Below are 22,052 nucleotides of genomic sequence, written 5' to 3'. Positions count from 1 at the left end.
AATAAATTTTAAATTAAAAACTTTTAAAGAAATATACCTTTATTCCTTTAAACATAATTCTAAATAATATATTAGAAAATAAATGAATTATTTACAACTGCGATTACTTTCTACCATTCTTCCAAAAGGAAAAAAAGATGAGACAAATTAACAGGATGGTCTCCTAAAATCATGTTTCAATTACTAAAAAATAGCTTTACAATAAATTGTTCCTTTTCATTTCTAATTATAGGACATTAATAGAAATATGATTAGGTCACTTAAAATACATTTTGGAATCCTAATGGTTCAGTGATTAGATGACACCGCAGTTAAGTAGGCCAAGGATTAAATCAGTTTTTCATATCAAAATATTTCGAAGTGTACAAATGTTTGATCCAGGCATCCATAAAGAAAAAAGGTTCAGGCTTTGGAGGGCCCGATTTCACTAGGTAGCCCAATTCCTAGGGTTCTAGGCACCAGGGTAGGACTAAGAGACGGCCTGGTGCTTTTTTTCCTATCCAATACCGGGAGGAGGAAAGTGCAGCTAGGACAGTAACAAACACAAGAGGCTCCAGAGCAGGCCCAGTTAAGAGCCATGAATGACGCACTTCGGTAACCCGACTCTCTCTTCTCTTCTCTCCTCTTCTCTACTCTTCCCTTCCCCTTTCCCTTCCCTCCTCCCCTCCTTTCCTCTTCCCTCTCCCAGCAGTGGTGCTGACACTGCCACCCGCCCGAAGGAGGGAGACAACAAGGAATAAATAGGCAAAGATCACCAGGTTGATTCCAGAAACCTTGGTTATTAATCTTTCAACAGACTACTAAGCCAAAGAGGAAAAGAAGCTTCACGCTTAGGAAAGTCCAGTGTCACTAAATTAAGCCAATAAAGAGTCCAGTCCAAAGACAGAGACACAGGGTGTGGCGACTGTGAAACAGGGAGTCGGGGAGATAAATAGGGGTACAGAATTTACAAAGCAATGTAAAGGCGTCGTTGTTTTAAAAGAGGGAGGGGTCATTTTTAGGCACTCTGGTACACAAACCAATACAATTTTTTTTAAACAATTATGCCGGATCCTTCGTTTTAAAATTTTACTATTATATCAATTTCATAGAAAAAGAATCGAACCTTTCAACACTAGGCTGAAGCCTGTAAAGACTCAAATTATACCTTTACCCCTTTCTCTTACAACTACACGTAAGAGGTTAAAAAAAAAAAGCCTACAGGGAAACACCAAGTGGGGGTAAAGGGGGGGACGCCGAAGTCACAGAAGAGAAATAAAACTTCTAGGGCACTGAGAGGAAAAAGCGAAATTAAATACAAGGGCCGAATATTACAACACTAATATAACACGCTAGCCCAGAGACTTTGGAATTAAAATGACAAACGCATTAAGACTTTTCTTTACCGGGGGCTGGGGGGGGTGGCGGGGAGGAGATAGAGGAAATAGGCAATGGAAAGAAAAACTGTTAATCAAGGAGCAAAAGGCAAAACAAGATACGTTCCCCATAAGGAAAAGCAACAAATAAGCTATTGGTTTGCGTGGCTTGGGGTGGGGGGGGCGGATGGGGGGGTAGAAGAGATGGGAACGGGGTTCTAAAGTTTTGTGGAACTATTGGGTGCTGCTAAGATCAACCCCTGCCCTCTCCCCCCGTCCTGTCCCAAACATACGGCCCGAGATCCGGATCCGGGGTTAAAATCCTGCGACTGATGTTAAGAATCCCCAAAGCCGAGGGAGAAGAAATCGTAGAGGGACCAAGCAGCTGCTGCTTCCCACCTACCTGAGGCAGGATCAGCTCGGTTCAGTGTGCGGTGAGCAAAGACGTGGGGGGCGGGGGTGGAGACGCAAGGCAGGACTAAAAGTAAAACAAAAGTGGCGCCAAAACCCCCCAACCCGCAGCCCTCCCCCTTCCGCCCTTCCCCCCCAGCCGACAAGCGCAGCCCCTTTCAGAGCATGGCCAGCACGCGGGCCCTACAGCTCTCCCCCCCCCAGCCCCAGCCCACTTGGAAATTGTTCCCCTCGGAGAATTGCCCAAAGTAGGGCCTGGGGAGCGAGGGGGAGGGTCGAGCTCCTACGCATTCCCGCGGAGCGGGCTCCCTGGCGGGGCTGGGGCCGGGGCCGGGGCCGAGACTGGGGGGGACGGAGTGGGCGGGGGGCCAGGTCACATGAATGCTGTTCCCTCTCGAAGGAAGGAGGGGGGAGGCAGGGAGGGGTACTTGCCCCTCCTCTCCCCCCAGCCCACAACAGCCCCCACCCCTCCCCTCCCTCCGTCCGTCCATCCGCACCTCGCCCCCCCTCGTTACACACCCGGAGAAGCGGAGCCTCCATCTTGCGCGGCTCCGCGTTCTCCATTTTGGGCCGCCTGCGGGGGGCAACGAGAATGGGGGGGTCTCACTGGGGGGCTACGGGCCGGGGAAGGAGAAAAAGGCTGCCCCCGGTGCTTGGTAGGGATAGCAGGGGCGGAGGACTCGGGAGCTCTGCGCGGCGGCGGTGGCGCGGGCGAGAGGGGGACAACCCTAGGAGCTGCCGGGGATCTGGGGGTGCTGGAGGGCAGACAAGGTATGGGGCCGCCACCGACACCCCCCCGAAACGACGGCTTCGAGCTGACGCCTGAGCGAAGGCTCGCACCTCCTCCTGCCCCCCCCGCTCCTGCTCTGCCCCCATTTCCAGCCCACACAGACACGCACACGCACACACAGGATGCCCCCCGCAAACTTCTCGAAGCTTCGCCTCCGCCATTTTCTAACTTACCTCCCCGCGGGCACACGCAGAGGCGGCAGTAGCGCTGGCCCTGGCCGCCTCCCCGCTCCTTCCTCCTTCCTGACGCGGGGCCTTCCTCAGCAGCCCAGGCCAGGCCGGCGCGATGGGGTCTCTAGCTCTGGCTCGCCCTCACGGCCCCGGGCTCCTCTCAGGGACTCCGACTCCCGCGGTTCGCCGGCGCCGGGGTTGGGGGGGGGGGGGGGAAGGGGGGGGGGGGGGCGGGGGGGGGTTTTTTTTTTTTTTTTTTTTTTTTTGGTGGCGCTTCGGGATTGTTTGGGGTGTTTGCTGTTCGGCGACTTGGAGGCTAATGGTGCGTGCAAGCGCCACCTGGTGGCCACGAGTCCGCGCTCGACTCCCGTTGGAGGACAGCGGCATCTAGCGGTTAAGGCCTGGCGCTACAACGCTCCGCTCCCCGCCCTCCCCGGCCCCGTCCTCCCTCCGAACTCCCAACCAATCATCATGGGCCTAACTCTTACGTAGGGGCTGGGAACGAGGCGCCCGCAGGGGCGCGCCGCCGAGTAAACAAGGTGTCGTGGCCGCGCCTCGCTTACTCCCTAACCCGCCTAGCCAGGCGGCTCCTCCCCTCCCCCCTCTCCCTCCTCTGGGGGGAGGTTGGGAAGGGGGCCAGGCCCGGGCAACTCCGGACGTGGGCGGCCCCCCTCCCCCGCGGGAGGGGTGCGGTGATGTGTCGAGTTAGGACACACCCCGTTGGGGGCCGCCCGCCTTCCTCACTCCCTCTTTTCCCTCTGCCTCCCCAAGCCCTCTGGAATAGACAAACACAATCGTGCACATTTTTCGGTCGCGCATTCACGTGAAACAAAGCGCTTCTCCCATCATAACCCTGAGACAGAAGTATGATTTCCTCTATTTGACGGAGGAGGAAACTAAGGCTCCGAGACCTAGGAAGAGACTTCTGGATCCTTTGGCCAACAAGGGTTTGAGCATAGATTCAGGCCCAAGCCCTCTGATTAGGGATCTAGGTTTCTCTTCCTCTCCCTCCTCACCGCTAGCAATTCCAGTTCCTTTGGGCTCCATCATCAGCCCTAGCCCTCCCCCACTCCTGGAGGAAAAAAGAAAAAAAAAAAGCAATTTGAGCCTCCGGGACGGCCTGCCGGCTCCCCAGCCCGAGACTGAGGGTTTCCTTTTGGCTGGGGGAGGGGGGAGGGCCGATTCTCCCACGCTGGCCTGGCTGGCAGTGCTGAGAAAACGCTTTACTCCCATAATGCCCCAGCACCGCGCTGGAGTCGCGAACTCGGTGCCAGAGCTATAGGAAACTGGGCCAAAATTTTTGCTATCGATTTAGAGGGGGTTGAAGGGTGGGGCGTGGGCTGTAGCTTAGTTTTTTCCCACCCTCACTGATCGTTTTCGTCTGCAGCATATCTCCTTAGCTTTCTGAAGCTCTTGCGAATGAGACTTTAAGGCAAAGTAAATTCCAATTCATTGCATAGACTCTCAGCTTTTAATGATAGACAGTTTTTAATGGATTTGAGATTCACTCCAGAAGCACTGACTATGCCCCTACTATGTGCCAGGTACAAAAAATCCACAGACAAAAACAAAACTCTTTCAGCCCCCGAGGGGAGGGGAAACATTAAAATAAAATTAAAGTGCAACATATATGTGTGTACACACACACACACACACACACACACCCAGATACGAAGTAATGAAGGGTACTAGCAACTAGGAGACTATTGCAACAGTCCAGGCCACCAGTGATGAAGGCCTAAGCCACAGTGATTATGCTGTAAGGGGGTGGGGGGGAATTGAGGAAACTGGCCAACTGGTAGGATAGTGTAGGGGACAGCTGGGGGGAAGGGTGGGGGAGATCCGAGTGGAAATGATCCTTTTTCAGGCTGACTCCAAGCGGTTGGCCCTCTGTGTCTGAAAGGATGGCGGTGCTCTTGATAGAAATAAGAGAAGTTGGGAAGGAAAGGGGGGAGGGGATGATAATGACTTCTCTTTTGGACATGTTAAGTTTGAGATACCTGGGGAACATGCAGGTGTATAAAACTATAGGTTTACAACGTTGAATACTGGATAGTGAACAGTTGCAGAATTACTTGTTAAACAACTATGTGTGAGGCATTATGGGAGGTGGGTGATAGTGATCCAAGGTGAAAAACTGCTTAGTGCCTGAAATCAAATAACTTACATTTGGGGGAGGGAGGAGGGGAAATAGTCTTGACAATGCTGGACCTTAAATATAATGGGAGCAAAGGAGAGGTCCAGATCAAGTAAACAGGAAAATATGGAGAGGGTCAGTACACTTTAGCTGGAGTGATGGAAAAAGCTTCAAGAAAAGAATGACACTAGAACTAAGCCTTAAAGAAATTAAATTGAATGGAGGAAGTGTTCTCTAATAGATAGAGTGCTGGGGCTAGGACTCTGAGAGAACTAGGTTAAAATTCTTCTTTCACCACTAACTAGCCTAGTGACCCTGGGCAAGTCACTTGACTTCTATTGGACTTAAGCCACACCCTCCCATACAAGAGCGGCAATCAATCGGGAAGTACCCTTAACTTAAAGACCAAATCACTTAGCCTAGGGGAAGGTACAAAGGGAAAGAGGAAAGCAGTCGAACCCCTCAGGGAGCTTACCATCTACTTAGGAAGAAACTTTGTCACAGATAGTAAATACAAGGTAATTTGAGGAACCGGGTGTTTGAAGTAAATTAAAGATTCTTAAAAGCCCAGGGGTGGGGGTGAGGAGGTAAGTGGATTCAAGACTTGGTGGAGGTGTGAAGGCTGGGGAATGGGCTTCCCAGTTGTGAAAAACAGCTTGCAGGGCAGTTTTAATTGAGTTCAATGTAATTGATGTTAAAGCTGAACCGGATCTTGGGAGGCAAGCTGTGGAGCTATAGGCTAAATAGCCTTGGAGTGAGAGCGCTTTAAACCCCCTTTCTCCCAGTTTTAGCAGTGTGACCTTGGACAAGTCCCTTGCCCTCTATGGGCTGCATAGTTTCCTACTCTTTAAAACCAGTGCAGGGAAGTAGGGAAGGTTGAACTAAGCTCTCTTCAAACTCTAATTCTGCTATTGTCATCCTTTCTTCAATTTCATCCAAATGCCTCATTTTACAGCTGGGGAAACTGAGGACTAAAGAGAGCAGAAATAGTTACCATGGTCACACAGGTATGCCTCTTGCAAAAGGAGGATGGCAAATCTCAGATTGTGTGAAGGAACCCTCAGGGTTTGTTTAGGTGGAGGAAAGGTCAGAAGATGTCACCTTTTAGAATTAAAGTTTTAAAAATAACACAAAAGCCTTCTTTGGAACGATGTCAGAGACTAGAGTGTCTCCTTACTTTGTTCCAAGGAAGATCTCAATCTTAATTGTATTGTAATATTTTTTTAAAAACTGGCCGAAGTGGCAATTCCTTCAGGAAGAAATATAGTAACAAAAGCTTCAAGTGAAAGATAAGAAATACTGAAAAAGGACAATTAGATGATAAAAATTTGTCAGTGTTTATCTAGCAATGTATAAAGGAGAGACAATGTATTGGATGCACATAACTATTCCAAGTTATCAGAAAAGTGAACTCTATAACCTCAGCTATGGAGTTAGTAGGTCCTTCAAAGTCTGGTGAATTTGAAGTCAGGAGACCTGGGTTGAGTCCCCATTATGCCACAGACACTAGCTATGTGGCCTTCCTTGGTAAGGCTAATTAGCCTCTCAGCCTATTTTCTCAGCTGTAAAACAGAAATAATACTTTCATTATGTAGGTCACAGGTTGTTTAAGGTACAAACCTTAATGCAAAAATGCTATAAAATGTGACTCATTATTAATAATAATAGCTTCCATTTATATAGCAGCTTAAGGTTTGCAAAACACTATATATGTATGGTATTTCATTTGGTTCCTTCAACATCCAGAGGCAAGAATTGAACCCAGGTCCTCCAGACTTCAAGTCTGGCACTCTACTACCACCCAGTTACCGGTATACTGATAGCATGCTCCCCAACTCACCACTTGATTACTAGTTTGACTTTCCAGAACCCAGAAAGGGGATGCCTGAGGATAAATGGCACAGGTATGCTAGTTGCTTTTGTCAATTCAATTGATATTCTGTTTTACCAATCAGATTTATAAGAGTTCGGTTCCCATGAAGTAAATCCTTGGAGTCTGATGGTTCATCATGGTTCAACAATAATATAAATATCAACCTGATAAAACAGGGTACCTGAAATTGCAATGCCGAGGCTCAGACCCTGGAACCAGGACAATCCCACCAAGTACCCCAGAGGAATGACCTGAAACAGCCAAGCACATATCTGTCCCAAACTTCTCAAGTGTGATATCTAGTAGAGCTACTTCCAACAAAAATTTTGAATAACATACACACATTGTCTTCTTAACTTTGTGAATGTAAACAGAACCTTGAAAGACTACATCTACACGTGGAAAGTTGATAAGGTGGCAGTTAGATGGTTCAGTAGATCAAGTTCTGGCCTTGGATTCAGGAGGACCTGAGTTCAAATTCAGCCTCAGACACTTGACACTAGTTGTGTGACCCTGGGCAAGTCACTTAACCCCAATTGTCTCACACACAAAAAAAAAAGAGAGAGAGAAAGTTGATCCAAGTACTACTACCCACCTCCTGATAGAGGGTCAAGACTCCCAAGATGCAAGAGAAAGATAATTTTGGACAAGTCCAATTCAAGAATTTGTTTTGCTTAATGTTTGCATATTTGTTACAATGTTGTTGTTTTTTTTCCTTTCCCCCAACTAAATGCTAGTTGGCTGAAAATGGAGTGTGTGAGTGTGGAAGTGAAAGAAAATTAGACACTTATTAATTGAAAACTTTAAAAAATGCAAGAAAAAAAGAAAGCCAATATAACTTGAAATTTCTAGCAAAAAATAAAAATCTGCTTCTGCCTAAATTGTCTGAATAATTCTAACTCCAAATCTAGTTCAGTTAATTCTTGTACCATCTAATGTCATCAGCATCTTTTAGGAGTTGAGGGTAGGGAGGTGAATAGGATCTTTGATTTCAGCTGTGTAGGGAATTCCCACCATAGAAACTCCCTCCAGGAACACTCCCTCCTCACAGACAGAAAACACACCCACACCCACACCCCCCCACACACACACACACACTTTTTCTGCCTGTAGCCCAAGGATTGGTAATCAAATCAACATTCTTCTCCCTCAATACTGCTTCACTTGATGATCTCATCAGGTCCCTTGGATTTAATTATCATCTCTCAATGCTGATGATTTTCAAATCTACTTATCCAGCCCTAACCTCTCTGCTGACCTCAAGTCTCACATCTCCAAATGCCTGTTAAATGTCTAGAACTGAATGTCCTGTAGATATCTCAAACTCAGCATGTCCAAAACTAATTATTTTTCTCCCAAAACCCTCCCCCACCCTTTCCAAACTTTCATATTAATATCCAGGTACCACTATCCTCCCAGTCACCCAGGCTCACAACTTAGGTATCATCCGTTATTCCTTACTATCTCTCATTATCCATATCTAATATGTTGTCAAAGCCTGTTGATTTCACCTTTGCAACATTTCTCCAACATGTCCCCTCGTCTCTTCTCATGCTGCCATCGACCAGTTGCAGGCCCTCATCACCTCATTCCTGGACTGTTGCAATAACCTGCTGGTAGGTCTGCCTGCCTCAAATCCCTCCAGGTTCTAATACATCTTTCATTCAGCCACTAAAGTGATTTTCTTAAATCAAAGGTCTAATCATATCACTGCCCCCTCACACACACATACACACTCAATAAACTCCAATGACTCCCTGTTGCCTCCGGAATGATTTACAGAATCCTCTGCTTGGCATTCAAAGCCCTTCATAACCTGGCCCCTTCCCACCTTTCTAGTCTTCTTATACTTTATACAGCTTCCCAGGTACTCTTCAATCCAGTGTCACTGGACTCCTGGCTCTTCCTAGAACATTGTCAAATCGGGGCATTTTCTCTGGCTGTTCCCTTGACTGGAATTCTCTCCTTCTGCATCTCCACCTCCTGGCTTCCTTGGCTTCCTCTAAATTCCAGCTAAAATCCCACTTTCTACAAGAAGCTTTTGCCAATCCCTCTAATCCTAGTGCCTTCCCTATGTTGATTATTTCCTATTTGTCTTGTATATTCCTTGTTTGTGCATATTTATTTGTGAGCTCCTCAAGGGCAGAGACTGTCTTTTGCCTTTTTTTTGTATCCAAAGCACTTAGCACAGTGCCTGGCATACAGTAGGGGCTTAATAAATACTTATTGATGAACTGACTGGCATATTGAGAGGTTGCATAACTATGGGCACACCATTTGTATGGACCAGTCAGGATTTGAAACCAGGCTTTCCTAGCTCCAAGGCCATTTCCACCCAATGTACCACACTGCTTCTATGCATTTTGGTAGCCATTCATTTAACATTTTTAAATGTTTCATCGAATCTCAAAGGAGATGACACTGGAATTCTTTCTGGAGTCCCTAAGCACCATGCTACTCTTACAGTGAATGATAAACAAAAGCAGACCTTTCAGTTATGAACTGTTATGAATTATTTTTAAGATGATTAAAAAAACAGATTTCCAGCATTTTCAAGAGACTTTTCCAATGTTAAATGCAAGCACATTCAATAGTTACATGTGGGTAATATTTAATGTATTCTGGGTAAAGAGGTCATTGTTGGGTAACAGGTTGAATGGTAGTGGTAATGCTTGCTGTAAGCTGAGTTATCAGCATTCTTCCTCAAAATGGGGTTATTTCACAATGTTGCTAAAAGTACTTTCCGTTAAAATTAACATTGCTCAAAGACTCCAAATAAGGCTTCCCTTTTTTGTTGGCAGACATGTAAGTTTACAGAGTCCAAGGTCTTGTACAGTTTAAACAGAAAGAGAGACAGAGTTACTAGTATTCTTTGCTAATATCGGTATTTTAGTGACAAAACAAGGAAACTGATCAAGTATTTGACATATTACCCTCTCATATGAGCTCCAGTGCAATAACTCCTACTATGTAGTTACTATTTCCAATTAAATGTCTGGCTCCAGGGAGGGAGCACAGTGTAGTGGACAGAAGGCCACTCTCTAGTCAGAATGACCTAGGTTCAAATCCAGCCTCTGATATATCCTAAGTCCATGACTCAGTAAATCCTAGCCTCTCAGTTTCCCTCAGGAAACTCTCTAAGACTGCAAATGACCGAGGAGTTGCCAGATCTGTTTTGGTGGAAGGAGTTTCTGAATTGGAATTCCCCACCCTGATGAAATCGTATAGAGACTCTCTCTCTCCCTCTCTCTCTCTCTCTCTCTCTCTCTCTCTCTCTCTCTCTCTCTCTCTCTCTCATGCATGCGAGCGCGCACGTACACACACACACACACACACACACTCGCGCTCACGCACACGCACACACACATACACGCGCCACATATTCAGGCCCTAACCTTAACCACAATTTGTTATGAGTCCAGCAGAACTCATCATCTTCCCCCTCGCCTCCCATCAAATGAACACTCCTTACAACTTCCCTATTTCTACGAATGGCATCACCAAAATTAAAACAATTGGAGTTCTTTTCAACCTCAAATAGTGTCCTAGGAAGAGAGACAATATAATTAGCGTGTAAGTGTATTTCCCTGCATCTCTCCTCTCAAAAGGTCACTAGTGCTTGTTTCAGATTCTCATCTCCTCTCCCCTAGACTGGTGATAACAGCCTCCTGATCTGTATCCCTTCCTTCAGTCTCTTCTCTTGTCCAATCCATCCTCCACACACCTGCCAGAGCAATATTCCTAAAGCACATGTCTGAAGTCATATAACTTCTCAAAAATGTTCCAGTGACTCTTGTCTCAAGAATCAAATAGAAACTCTTCTGTTTGGCTTTTAAAACCCTTCATAAACTGTCTTCAACCTACCTTTCCAGGTGTATTACAACATCATTCCCCTTTACACACTCCATTCCAGGCAAACTGGTTTACTTGCTGTTCCTCACATGCAATGTTCCACCTCCCATATCTCTGTTTGCATAGGCTGTACCCCCATGGCTGAAATGTCCTACCTTCAACACTTTTACCTCTTAAAATCCCTAGTTTCTTTCAAAACTCATGATAGGTGCCGCCTATATATTTAGCCTTTCCTGATCCACCAGCTGCTAGTGCCACCCCCACCCCACCCATATACCTTACATTTCCTTATGTGTATACATATTATTTCCCCAGACCCCATAGAATGTAAAAACTCCTTGAGGGTAAGGCCAGGGGCTGACACATAGTAGGAACTTTTATTAATGGTTGTTAATTGATTTAAAAGCTGTACTATAGTACAGCTCTGTAGTAGAGTAGACATAAATCTTCCAAGTTCTATATTATCCCACTCTTCAACTCCTTTGGTGCTAATTTTGAGCTCACTAAACAACTTTCTAATTTTTAATTTTATTTTCCAGGAACCTAGAGCCAGGTAATAAGAATGGGGTGCCCTGAATAGTGGACATCAGTATTCTAGTCATCTTTGTAAATTAAGTTGGCTTTCTAGTTTATAAATAAGTTTCTTGAGAGTTAGGGTAGCAGGAATTGATTCCCCAGAGAGTAATCATCCTTAGGTAATCCTCTCTCTCCTTCGCCCAATTAATCACCAAGTCCTATCATTACTACCTTAAAAATACATATAGTCCTTCCTTTCAATTCTCACCTTCAACATCCTAGTCCAGGGCCTCACCACCTCATGAATAGATTACTCCTATAGTCTGCTGCTGCCTGAATTTCTGGCCTTCAATCTAAACCAAATGCCATATAACTATAATGACCAACAACAAAACACTTAAAAAAATACACAAAAGAGACCAGAGCAAAGTTCAGAAGGAAAACAAACATGCCTGCCACTGTGAGTACTACCCAGGTGAATCTAATAAATACTTTAAAAAAAAAGCTATATGTTGTGAGAGCCTCAGTTTCTTTTTCTTTTTCTTGAATGTGGAAATGTTTGTTCATTGATGTTAGCCAAATTTTACATATGTACATATGTATGTATATGTGTGTGTATATATATATATATTTATTTATTTTTCTTTTATTCTTTATTATAAAGGATTAATTAATCTGTGGGTAGGAGAGGAAGAAGAAAATGAAGGTGAAATAAAAACAAAGTGTATTGATGAAATTTTAAAGAAAGAAATTAATCTTTATAAAACAGTACTTTTATCACACCATTCCTCTTGCTCAAAAATCATCAGGGGCTCCCCATTAGCCTCAGGATCCAGTCTAAAATCCTCAGACTTTCACTGTTTTCAAGACCTCCATTGATCATTCATTCATTCCACAAACGTTTATTGAATGTTTACTACATAGAAGGCACTTTGTAGGATACTTAACTGTGTAAGGCAAAGTCCCTGGCATTAAGGAGGCAATAATTTAGTGTGGAAGGTAAACCATTTACACAATTAACCAGAATACTATGTGAGAAGTATCAAAGGAGTGCTACAGTGTAATATAATCTGGTCTTACCTTGTTTAACAAACCTTAAGAATCTCTTGTATAGGCTTACTTCTTTCCCACTCCTTTCAGTCCTGCTCCCCCACCCCACTATCCAAGAATATGGCATATTCATTCCCGCCACCAGCCCCGGGCTCAGACTGTCTCCCTGTCTGGCCCAGATATCCACCCCCTCTCTCTTTATGGACCCAAATTCACTCTTTTGGACATTTAATGAGAAACTGCCTCTTATTGTTAAGGGTGGATGGCACCTAGTAATAAATGCTTGTTGATTGATTGATTGATTTTCACAGTGTTTATTTGTCTCATCTCCCTACCTCTGACATTTCCCTTCCCTCCCCAGCAGCGATCTTTAAATATAACAAGTGCTCAGCAGATATTGTTGAATAGAATTGAATTAGCCCTCCTTCCCAAGACTTTATAGGTTAAGCATTTTCTTAATTCATAGAAATCAGCATTTCTATTAAATCAGTTTTGGGAGGAGGTGCAATATAAATGACAATTTGCAACCAAAAAAAATATGGAAGGAAATGACTTAATAATTAAGGAGTTCAGAATTCCAGGTGAATTACAATTCTATCAGGTTCTGTACTGTTGTGTATAATGCGATGCTAATGTAAAGCTTTAACATTTGCATCTCCTCAAGGCTCTAGGAAGGTATTCTCATAACCAACAACTAGGACCACTACTAGCATTTAAATGTGAAAAAGGATTTACTGGTGACTAGCTATGTTAAACAAAAGCAAACATTGGAAGCCTGGTCAGCCTTTGATGTCTATCTTTGGTAGCAAGTCTGCTGTTTTATGCTGATAGCACTTCTAATGTTAGACACTAGAAATTAATGCTAGAAGTGGTTGGGGACCGAATAATAAAAGGTGAGAAAGAGATGGGGAAGAGTAGAGAAGAGAACAAATCAATGAAGTTGTGGGGGAGGGGTTGAGTGGAGAATAACAAAGTGGAAGATAAAAGCTCACTCCAGATGTAAACCCCCGAGAAAAAAATTTCCAGAAAGACAGTGGTGCTGAAGTAATCTGCACAGTTGAAGGCAGGGGCTCTTAACTTTTTTATGTCTTGAACCCCTTTGGCAGTCTCCCGAAGCCATAGGGCCCCTTCTCAGAATTATGTTTTTAAAGACATCAAATAAAATACATCAGAATACAAAGGAAATCAATTATTGAAATAAACACGTATTCCTACCCCTCATCCAAGTTCACCCGACCCCCAAGTTAAGAACCACAGATTTAAAGGACTTGGGGTGGGGGAGGGGAGTGGAGATTAGGGGGAATGTGTCTAATGAGGTTAATTCTCTTCTGGAGTCCCAGGCTAATGCCAGATAATAATAGCTAGCATTTATATAGTGCTTTAAGGTTTGTAAAATGCTTTACTTGTGAGCTCATTTGATCTCCTGCCCAATCCATCCTCCACACACCTGCCAAGGTGATATTTCTAAAACACAGGTCTGGAGTCATGTCATTCCTCTGTTCAAAAAAATCACAGAATGGAGGCGACTGGGCTCCAAGGCTATACTAGTTGAACCCACTTAGGAGTTGTGTGCCTGAGAGAAAGTCCTTTCTGTGACTCAGTTTCCTCAACAATAAGACGGAGGAAAGGGAGAGTTTTGAACTGCTACCCCCTAAAGTCTCTATTAGCTTGAAATCTAGTTACAAACACACCTACATACTGTGTTCCTGTTTTTCCAGCCCTAATCTAGCTAAATGTGGCTACTAGATTCTGATTTCTTTTTTAAACCCCAGCTGCTCAGGAGAAGCACGGAGGTACAGCAGAAACCCATACATTGGCTTTCAAGTTATAGGACCTGAGTTCAAATTTGACCTCCTTGGGCAAAACTTCCCTTCTCCAGCCCCGAGTTCTTCATCTGTAAAATGAGGGGTTTAGACTAGCTGGCCTCAAAGTTCCCCTTCCACTCTAAATCTGGGATCTTCATGTGACTTTGGATAAGTCCCTTCCCCAATCTGGCACTCGGGTCTCTCTTCTGTAACATGAGAGGACCTGTGAGGTCCATCTTATGTTCAGGAAAACCTAATACTGAGGAATGGAGAGAAAAAAATCTGGGGCTAATGTATTCAATAGCTAAAATAAAGTTAGTACAATTTTTGTAAAAAGGCTTACATGTGCCCACATCGACCAAAGCCAATCATAAGATAGTAACGTTATACTCTGTACCTTCTTTTCCCGGTTGTCCCGGGGAAAGCGCTTTGCAATACTGAAATGGGAGCCATTATCATTATAGTAGTACGTAGTAATAGTAGTGTAAAATGCCTTCTTCAAATAACCTGAAAATGCATCCTTAAAAACTTACTGCAATTACCAAGTATAGACATTATTTTATAGTCAGGGAGTCTGCAGTGCACAGACAAACCAGGCCTGGAATGAACCCAAACCCCAATGGATAGCCCTAGCAATAGGACCCAGTTTACCCAGCTTCCAGGCACAACCGTATACAATTCCAAGGCTTTGTTTCTCTTGCTCTGCCTACCTCTAAATTGACAATGGTTAAAAAATTCAATAAAATGCCAAGTTGATGGGCTGTGGAGAAATAGACCCAGCAGTCTACCATGCTGGCAGAATCTGGAGCTGGTGCAATCTTTTTAGCCAACAATCTAACAGTACACACACAATAAAGATTACCAAACTGTTCAAGCCCCTTTGGCCTAGTGACCCCAGTCACGGGGTCAATAATTCCATTTCATTGGTGTGGGTGTTCCTCTGACAACCTAGATACCAGATCAGAATAGATCAGCATCTGGTGACCAATGAGCATGTCCACACTTAGCTAGCTGGGTCTGGGAACAATGGACACACTGGGGGAAAGAGGGCTAAACAAAGTGCCTGAGGAAAATCAAAGAGACATTGCTTGGAGGGGGGAGATCAAAGAAAGTTTCTTGGGGGGAGGTAGCACCTTGTGATGGGTGGAAGACCAATAATGAATGCATTCAGAATTATCATGACAAACCGAAATGTATGAAGTAATAATGTATTGTTATAGCAAACTGCAAGAGGAGAATTGAGTTCGATTTAAGACTTTGAAATTAAGAACTTTCTGAAGGTATTCAGAAGGTATTCATTAGTTTGTATACTTTAGATTTCTCTGTTTATTTATATAAAAGCTATAAAGGATACAAAGCGATAATGATTTTAGTTAAAGACTGGCAAAAGCACTCCCCACCCTGGAAGATCTGAGCTGATATCCATTCTACCCAGCCCCATACTTAATCTACCCAGAACTCCTGAGAACAAATTAGGGTTCCAGCACAATTAGGGCTGAGTCTTTTTTCCAGGCCCTAATGGAAAGGGGTTCTGGAGGAGAGTGGGGGGTGGGGGAAAGGAAGGGAAGAATTCTAGCCCCCTAACAGCTGATGTGGAGTGTTCTGAAGATCTGTTTTCTGATGCCATCAGGGTTTGCCCCACCCCTTGTGGGAGCAGCGTAACTAAAGACTATGTATATAAATGTATGAGTGCTCCATGCATGAGGGGTCAGCTGTCACCTGCTGTCACCTGCCTTAGCAGCTGGCACTCATCAAGTGGATTATGTGTACAGGGAAGGCGGAGGGAAGGGTGTCACTAGCACTTTGATCCTAGGTTCCAAAGGGCAGCCAGAAATTGAGGAAGGCAGAATATCAAAGGTTACTGGCTTTAGTAATCCCTGTCCTTAGATCCTGTTCTTCCTAGCTTCCTGTTAATGTCCAGGGATCAAACCTGGACCTGGATTTAGCTTAAGTCCTCAGCTTCTTTGCCTCCCCAAGAATGGGCAACCTGTTGGCCTAAGGGACAAATCTTCCCTCTTCTCTAAAATTTCTTGACCCTCTGGATCCACGGATTGCCTCCATGCTTTTGTATAGTCTGTCCCCATACCTTCAAGGTATTCACTCCTCACCTCCACCTCTTGACAATCTCTGGCTTCTTTCAGGTTCAGCTCATGTGTCACCTCATAGATAATAACTTTCCTGAACCCCTGCCCTGCCCCCTGCTCTCTTAAAAATGTTGTTTCTTTGTTTGTTTTAATTAAAGCTTCATCTCAGCTATAACTCATTTCAGGATGTAGCCCCACCCACCCAGTGAACTTGTCCCTTATGCCAAAGTTCTCTCTCCCTTCTCCTTTCTCATCAATTATACTATACCTACTTATCTAGGTTTCTGTTGCTCTGTCTCTTCCCCTGGTAAAAGGTAAACTACTTGGCAATAAGGATTGTTTTTCCTTTCGGTCTTAGTATTCCCAACACCTAGTACAGTGCCTCGCATATACTAGGAGTTTAATAATTGTTTGTTAGGTTGGATTATACTCCAGCCTCTCCCTTCTTTCAATCAGCAAGCATTTATTAAATGACTACCTGGGTGATCCTGGGCAAGTCATTTCACTTCCTTAGTTCTGTCATGTGTAAAATGAGGGGGTTGTGTTTGATGGGACAATAAAGGCCCTTCAAGCTCTAAACTTATGACTCTATGCCTCCTCCATGCTAAGCACTTTGGTAAACCCTGGAGACAGAAAGACAAAAGTGAAGGGGTCCCTGCCCTCAAGGAAGTTACATTTTCTCAGGGTAGGTGACACATATACATGTAGGTATACATACACACACATATATATAAGACACACACAAAGCAGACAGACACAAGATAACCTTAGATGAGAAGGCAGCTGGGGATATCAGGGAGAAGCTGACACTTGTGCTGAATCTTGAAGAAAGCCAGAGACTCCAAAAAGGCAGAGGTGAGGAGGGAGAGCATTCTAAGATACTTGAGGATGACCAGGATGGTGAGGAAACTTGCAACCATGTCATATGAAGATTACCTGACAGAAATGGGGGTTTCTGGCCCATAGAAGAAAAGATTTAAGGAGAGCTTGTTCTCAAATACTTGTATTCCCTCTTACTGTCAAAGTCCCAACTTCTACATCTGAGGATCTGGGGATCTCCTGAATCCCCCTAAATTTCCAGTGCCCTCCCTCCCCAATTATTTAATATTTAACTTCTTTGTATATATTACTATCTAAGCCTGTTATGTTTATTTATGCTGCATGTACTTATATATGTTCTTGTCTCCTCTTTAGAATGTGAGCTCATTGGAAGTAGGGATTGTTTCATTCTTAGTGCTTTTATCCCCAGCATCTGGCATAGCGCCTAGCACATAGTAATGTGCTTGATAAATGCTTATTGATTGCTTGCTAGCATGTAGAAGAGGGATTTGATTTATTCTCTTGGCCCTAGAAGACAGAACTCAGGCCAATGGCAACAAGTTACAGAAAAAGAGTCTAGTTCAATAAAAAGAAGTTTCCTAGTAATGTATAGCTATCCCAACAATGGAATGAAGTAGCAAGTTTAGGAAGACCTGAGTTCAAATCCTGCCTCAGAAACTTACTACTTGGGCAAATCACTTAACCTCTGTTTGCTTCAGTTTCCCCAACTGCAAAATGGGGATAATAATAGCACCTACTTCTGAGGGTTATTGTGAGGACCAAATGAGATAACATTTGTAAAGCGCTTAGCATGGTGCCTGGAACATAGCAGGCACTTAATAAATGCTTATTCCCTTCCCCTTCCCTGTTATTGGAAGAATTTAGGGGCTGAGTGACCATTTGTCAAGGATGTTATAGAGGAGATCCATGCTTCAGGTAGTTGTTGAACCCTTCACAAGGTCCCATCTACCCCTGGGAGTCAATGATTGTAAGTTTCTAACTAGCAACTATTTGACTTTCATTTTCATAGTTCATTTCCCTTCTGTATTTATTTAGTATTCTTCTATAACCTAAATCTCATGTTTATGAATTAATCCAATTAATTTTCACAACAGTCCTTTGAACTAGCTATTCTAGTACATATGTCGGAATAGAAATTGAAATGAAAGCTCAAATATGAAAAACATGCTAATGTGCCTTCTTTCTCTTTCACATTTTCTTTCCCTCCAGTCAGACTTCTTTCTTTACAATGAAACCAAATGTGATATGTGAGAGCTTCACAAAGTATAAAGCCCATATAAATGTAAGGTATTATTATTATCGTCTTATATTATAGTGCATGGTCTTTTCTGATATCCTTTGTTCCCTGGCTAGTTTTCCTTTACTTAATCAAGATGGGGACAGACAGAGGGGGGGAAGGGGGAGGAAGGAAGGACTGAAAAGGATGGATAGAAAAGGAAGGAAGGGAGCTTAGGGCTTTGCTGCTGAACGGCACTTTTTTCAAGCCACTGTTTTTATCATGGGCTCATAGCATCTTGTGGCTGGAAGGAACCTGAGAGATTATCTTGAGAGCATACACTTTTTCCCCATCCACTGGTGGACCTTCATTAAAAAGAAAGGTTATCATCTCTGACAATGGTTGTCTGGAGATCTCTAAAAAGAAATTAAATCCCCGTCTGTGGGAGATTGGTTTTGTGCAAGGGCAAAGTTTGGTTCTAATGGTATGGTGGCACTGGGCACAGCTGGTTTGGCAGCAGGGGACTTCTCCACAATCTGCCTGCACACTCATCATAGATTGGGAATCCAGAACCTTGGGTTTTGATCCTAGCTCTGATGCTTAAAATTCTTTGATGGCACCCAAACTCTGTTCCTCAGAATTCTTCCTTAGTCATGTGTTGCAGTCTGCTCCCCACCCCCAACCCTGTGTGCCTGTCCATTGCCCCCTGTATGATGCTCATCTGTAGTTCTTCAAAGGAAGTGATTCCTCCTAGTCTCAGTGAAATATAGCAACAATGGTAAAATGTTTGCATTGAAAAGATGGGTCTTCATTGTTATGGGAAGCTTGAAGTCATTAAGAGAGCTTTGCAGTTTCCCAAAAGCAATCTAATCCCACTGTCCTCTTCCTATTCAACTCTAGCCCCTGCTCACTGTCCATGTGTACTTTCTGTCCCAGTTACACAAGCTCCATAAGATGCCCATTCAGATGCGTGTTGAAATCTGGCCAATAGATATTCATCATCCATTTGGTCTTTTCTGTGTGGATGGACAGGGCAAACACTTTTAGATGATTCAAGATCCCTTCCAGGAGGCTCTGCAAGGTCTTAGCGTTGATGTAATCAACATCATGTCATTCACAAACAGGGACATCTAGAGGACTTCATCATTCACTGTGAATCTCAATCTGGACTCTTAAGTGGGCTCTCCTCCACAGTGGTGGACACTTTTGGTGAGCATTAATCTCCCTGATTTATGCCTCCCCTGATGTTTATTATCAGAGGGTCAATGAACAGGATTATTTCTGTCCTTACATCTTTGAAGGAATATCGAATAATCTTGATGTATGGATAGGAAATCCTTTGTTAGCAATAATAGTTAACAACAACAATAGGTAGTTATATATTGCTTTAAGATTTGCAAAGCACTTTTAACTCATTTGATCCTTGTACAAGAGCCTGCAAGGTGGCATTTTGTTCTACCAAGTCAAATGCTTTTACATAATCAACAATGGGACATTACATTCTCTATATCTTTCAGTCAACTGTGAGATAGGAAAGATGTAGTCTATAATTGAATACATTTTATGAAAGTCTGCATGTTCCCTGCCGATACCTTCAAAGTGGATACCCTCAATTTGTGTACATATGACCCTCACAAAGATATTTCATTAATGGGAAAATAGACATACAGGTCAGTAGTTGTTGATATACTCTGTGGCACCTTTTTTTTTGGTATCAATATCATCTAAGATTTTTTCTATGCCTTTGGTATCTTTCCCTACTTTATATACCTTATACATTGGTCCCCTACCATTGAGATGTATGGGGGCTCAGAGAAGATAAATATCTCTAGTGTGAGGGCTGCTGAGCACTTTTCAGGGCTGCTCATCCACTTTTGTTGTCCACCTGGAACTCAACTATCACCTGTGGCTCTAAGAAACTATAGCATGCCCAGGAGCCACACCTTGGTAAACCATTTCAGCAGACGGGCTATGCCAGATTGAGGGTAACCAACAGGCCTCAAACTCATCAATGAAGTTGGGACCGCCTACCCCAAGCATGTAAATATTTGCCCTGGCAGAATGGGAAAATGAGAACAATTTGTTCCAAAGGGCCATGAAGGTGGGGAAAGCAGGTGCTGTGAAGGGCTCAGAGCTCGGTTACACACTGCAGATGCCAAGGTCATCCATTGCACCCCTAGCCATCACCAGTCATCTTGACTTTTGTCTTGTCATTAGACTTTGATGACTGTGGAAGAGTGAGGCAAATGACTTCCATGACTCTGCCTCACTTAAATTTAATTTATGGACATCATACACACCATTTTGCCATTTTTACCTACCTCAAAGTCCTGTGGCAATGGGCAATGAAGCAGCAGATACCAATATCACTGGCACTGGATTGTCCAGTGTGGCATGCCTGCATCAAAGAAGGTACTGTGCTCTATGAGCAAAACAGAATTGCACTAGTTCAAAAGAAATGTGAGATGTGTAAATTAAGAGACATCTCCACTCCAAGTGTTCATATGGACTATTTGTGCCCAACCTGTGGTAGAGACTTCTGAGCTTGTATTGGTCTGATCAGCCACAGTTGGACACAATGTACCTTTACTCCAACATAGTGATATCATTTTGGTCCTCTTTGAGCATGAAAGACAATGATCAAATTGGTCCCTTGATGTTCTCATAATTATAATGCCTTCAACATAGATCTCTAATGTGTGTGTGTGGGGGGGGAGGTTGCTTCTCCAAGGAGTACTTTCAAGCTCTCCTTCCATTTAATTGCAACTTCCTTCTTTCTTTTGGTTTAATTTATAGCAAGAATAGAGGCAGCTAGGTGGCGCAGTGGATAGATCACTGGCCCTGGATTCAGGAGGACCTGAGTTCAAATCCAGCCTCAGACACATAACACTTACTAGCTGTGTGACTCTGGGCAAGTCACTTAACCCCATTGCCTAGCTCCCCAAAAAAAATTTATAGCAAGAATCTCATGATTGCTATGATTCAGCTCCTCCAGCAATATGCCCACTCACTGGTCATTAGACAAGGGTCTCACATTTAAAGCACTAACCATAAAATTAAAGTTTGTTGATGGTCTAAAAATTGTGTGATTCTTAGTATCTCTATCCCCTTTCCTTCCACTCTGCCATCATCACTAAAGAAGTGGGAGGAGTCCCCAAAAGACTTGAGGGCCAGTTTCTATTTTCTCTCTTTCATAGATTGCCTTGGCCAGAAACATTTTATCATGGGGTGGCCAGTCTACTGGTGCTATGCCTTTCCACCTGGGTATTCCAATCTGGCTGGTTTTCCCGTTTTTGTTCTCTTCAGTGCCATTTCTAAGTCCTCTATAAGCACCTCAGAGACTATGATGTTAGGGGAATGTCTAAGTGCAGTGGTTCCACTGTCATTGATGATAAAAATAATTTGTTGTAATAATTTTTACAAATCTTTTCCAATTTTCTTCTGTTTTTCTTACTATTTCTTATTTCTTTGAATGTCCTTAGCATGATTTTGCTTGGGTAACTTGCAAAACTTCTTCTACTCCAAAGGAAAGTGTGGGAGAAAAGAGGTATTAGACTGAATACCAAACTGAAGGTCTACAGAGCTGTTGTGCTGACCTCATTGTTGTATGCTTTTGAAACCTGGACAGTATACCAGCGCCATGCCAGGAAACTGAATCGCTTCCATTTGAATTGTCTTAGGAAGATTCTGAAGATCATCTGGCAGGATAAGGTACCAGACATTGAGGTCCTTTCTCGAGCTAAACTGACAAGCATTCAAACTCTGCTTCAGAGAGCACAACTCTGATGGACTGGCCACATTGTTCAAATGCCAAACTTTCATTTGTTTCAAAGACTATTTTATGGAGAACTCATGCAAGGCAGGTGTTCACATGGTGGTCAGAAGAAGCAATAAAAGGACACTCTCAAGGTCTCTCTGAAAAACTTTGGAATCTATTGTGTGACATGGGAGAA

The 22,052-nt window shown here is 43.6% G+C and overlaps 1 protein-coding gene and 1 long non-coding RNA gene across 5 annotated transcripts in view; one reads left to right on the top strand and one right to left on the bottom strand.

The window, feature by feature from the left end:
• STAG2 (stromal antigen 2) overlaps positions 1-2,870 on the bottom strand; it is a 122,872-nt gene extending 120,002 nt beyond the window's left edge. Inside the window, exon 1 of one of the 4 annotated variants that reach the window (XM_027838506.1) lies at positions 2,730-2,870. The gene's annotated coding sequence lies outside the window, so the exon portion shown is untranslated. Of the gene's footprint in view, positions 1-1,648; positions 1,731-1,758; positions 1,849-2,729 lie in introns of those variants that run through there. The other 3 variants (XM_027838483.1, XM_027838492.1, XM_027838499.1) reach the window with 3 other exon arrangements.
• On the top strand, positions 1,713-21,687 carry LOC114025168. The gene is made up of 3 exons (XR_003567004.1): positions 1,713-1,789; positions 19,224-19,308; positions 21,582-21,687. It is a non-coding gene; the product is annotated as an uncharacterized LOC114025168 (long non-coding RNA).
• Positions 21,688-22,052: the final 365 nt, after the last annotated feature.

The sequence above is a fragment of the Vombatus ursinus genome, unplaced genomic scaffold, assembly GCF_900497805.2.
Source record: "Vombatus ursinus unplaced genomic scaffold, bare-nosed wombat genome assembly UNPS02004596.1, whole genome shotgun sequence".
NCBI classification, from domain to species: Eukaryota; Metazoa; Chordata; class Mammalia; order Diprotodontia; family Vombatidae; genus Vombatus; species Vombatus ursinus.
This window is presented reverse-complemented; position numbering and strand designations above follow the sequence as displayed.